This window comes from Ursus arctos, unplaced genomic scaffold (assembly GCF_023065955.2).
Source record: "Ursus arctos isolate Adak ecotype North America unplaced genomic scaffold, UrsArc2.0 scaffold_7, whole genome shotgun sequence".
NCBI lineage: Eukaryota > Metazoa > Chordata > Mammalia > Carnivora > Ursidae > Ursus > Ursus arctos.
Genome location: NW_026623089.1, coordinates 26,092,573 through 26,095,654, shown reverse-complemented (window position 1 = coordinate 26,095,654; position 3,082 = coordinate 26,092,573).

The window sequence follows — 3,082 nt, the reverse complement described above, 5'->3', positions numbered from 1 at the left end:
GCGCCGGAGACCGGCTCAGACCGGTCCCCGAAGCCCTACTCCCCCCTCCTTCTTTTGGGCCAGCCTATTGAGCTTCATTTGGTAGGGGGAAATGGAATAGAGGAGACGAGAAAAGCGGAAGGTAATGAAGGTAATGGAGCGTACCATTTATGCCTGCCACCCTCTAGGACGAGCCAGGCGCCCTGGAACGGACCATTACCTCTCCTGAAGAAGGGGAGTATGGGAGGAGGCTGCAGCCGGTTGAGGAATAGGGATGGGGGGGTGAAAAAGGTGTTTACTCTCTCAATGCGCAGGCGCGGAAACGAAGCCTCTAGTTCTTAAAGAGCTAGGAAGAAACCGACCTATTTTCTATTGAGATTCTTCCAATAGGTTGTCTCATTACATCAGCCTGACCCAGGATCGGTTCTGTGAAGACAACATTCCAAGGAGCTCAGCTCACCCCTCTGCCTTGAATCATTTTCCCCTACCCCCAGCGTGGCTCTAACCCCTTTTAAAAATTAAGTCATTAGTTCATTCCTTCGTTCGGCAGAGACAAATTGAGCTTGCCTCTTGCGGGGCTCTTGGGCCACTATGAGCTCACAGTATGGTGGTGGAGACAAGCAAGTACATGCACAATGCCCACATGGTGTACCCAAGTGTTTCTGGTGCTCAAAGGAGGAACTGACTTAACGCTCCTTTGGAGAGGGTGGCAGCCATGGCTTTGCTTTTGAGCTGGAACGTAAAGGTTGAGTCGGAGTTAGACTGAGTAGGGGGGAAGCGAAGAGAGCACCCCAGGCAGGTGGAACAGAGTACAATTCTGGCGAGGGGTGAAAAGGCCTGGCATCTTTGGGAATGGGGAGCGTGAGCTGTGTTTAAGGGAGAAGTGAGATCCTTGGGCCTTAGCATAAACATTTCCTTAAGGAATCCTTCTCTGACCCCTACATGGGCTTGGGTCCTCTTGGGGCTGTTTGTGCTCAGAGCTCCCTGTAGTCCTGTCATGGGCACTTTATTTCCATTTATATCGGTTAAGAGATCTGTTTCAGCTTGTGAAGTATAAATGTGAAATGAGCATCTCAGTCTCATTCTGATCATTAAAACTTAGTATTGTCAGTATCATATTCAACTCCTCCAGCAGTAGCCCAATTTGTAGCTCCAGGGGCTCTTATAGTCCCTCTTCTTTTTATTCCAGGAATGTTGAGATGGGGGTTAGAGGCAAGCACTTTCTTAGGGGACCTCTTGTAATGCCAGTTGGAGACCATAAGCAGCTTCAGTGGATATTGTGGTCCCTTGGAGGATTTGGGGTTATCATTCCACCTGATAGCCTCTAGTCTCATGACACTTTCATCTTTGCCTCACACTTGGCAACTGCTAGCAAGTCAGCAGCCACTATTTCATCTATTGTCCAGACTGTTGGGTCCATGGCCTAGGCAAGATCCACTTTCCATATCTGCACTTTTCAAACTTGAAGGGAAGTTCCTGCTACACACACTCTCTCTCCAAACCACACCTCTAGTCCCTTGTACCTCCAACAGGAACCAGAGCTTGGTAGATCTACGATAAATACTTGTGGAATCAATGAGATAGGGCCCTGCACTCACAGAGTTTAACTTCTGGTTAGAGAAACATACAATAATAAATCAGTACATACACAGGGTCTCATTTTGTAATAAGTGCCATGAAGGGAGGAAATCAAGTAATGTGATAAAGAGTAACCACAGCAAGGAAGGGCTACTTCAGGTGGAAAAATAAGTAGTAATCTGTGAGTGAGCCATGATAATGGCTTGGCCTAGGGAAGACCAGTGGAGACAGAGAAAGGCAGCGCAACTTTGGTGGTGGAATTGTGATTGATCAAAGGAGTAGAGGGATGGGATGCCTACCTGGCTCAGTTGGTAGAGCCTGGGAATCGTGAGTTCGAGCCCGATGTTGGGCATAGAGATTACTTAAAAAATAAAAAAAATAAATAATAATAATAATAAAGGAGTGGAGGGAGAGGAAGAAATGAAGACTACTAAATTTTGACCTGAGGAAGTAGGTAGACGGTGTCATTTATTAAGATGGGAAGACTGAAAAAGCATGAATCAAAGCTCCATTTTGAGCATGTTAAGTTTCTCTCTCTGTCAAATAAATAAACAAAAATCTTTTAAAAAATTTTAAAAATGGGGTGCCTGAGTGGCTCAGTCGGTTAAGCGTCTGCCTTCAGCTCAGATCATGATCCCAGGGCGCTGGGATCAAGCCCTGAGTCCAGCTCCTTGCTCAGTGGGGAGCCTGCTTCTCCCTCTCCCTCTGCCTGCTGCTCCCCCCTGCTTGTGCTCTGTCAAATAAATAAAAATCTTTTTTAAAAAATTAACATGGTAAGTTTGACCGTTACAGGTCCACATGAATATGTCAAATAGGAAATTGGATATATGGGTTTTGAAGCTCAGAGGAGAATTCTGGGGATATAAATTTAGGAATCCTCTGCATATAGATGGTGTTTAAAGCCATGGGACTGGATGTGGTTCGGAGAAGAGACTCAGGTCTGAGCTATGGGGCTCAACGTTTAGAATTCCAGTTGAAAAGGATGAGTCTCCAAGAGGGTGCTGAGAAGCCATGGCCAGAAAGGTAAGAGGAAAACCAGGAGAGTACAAAATACCAGAGGGCATGAAAGGAGTGTTTTGAGATGGAGCAGTTGACAACACTCAGAATCCAACTAGTGGCCAGAAAAAAATTGTCAGAATGCCAACCTGGTGTTTTTTCCTTGATCCTATTTGTGTGCCCTGGCTCTGGGACACTTCTTACCTCACTCGGCCTCAGACTTCAACTTCCCTTAAACTTGAATCTACCCTAAACCATAGAGACCGTCTCCATACCTGACATACATACACACACTCACCACGCTCATTCATCCAATCATACAATTATTCATACAATTATTGAATAGCTATTATATGCTAGGCCTCAAGGATAGGATGGGGGTGGGGGCAGGAAACCTAGTCCAGGCCCTCAAGGAGCCCTCAGGAGCTTATAGTATATCAAAGAAGACAATCACTCAAATAAATATATAGTAACAAACGGAGACATGCCACAAAGGAAAAGTATAGGGCACCATGAGAGCCTGTCACAG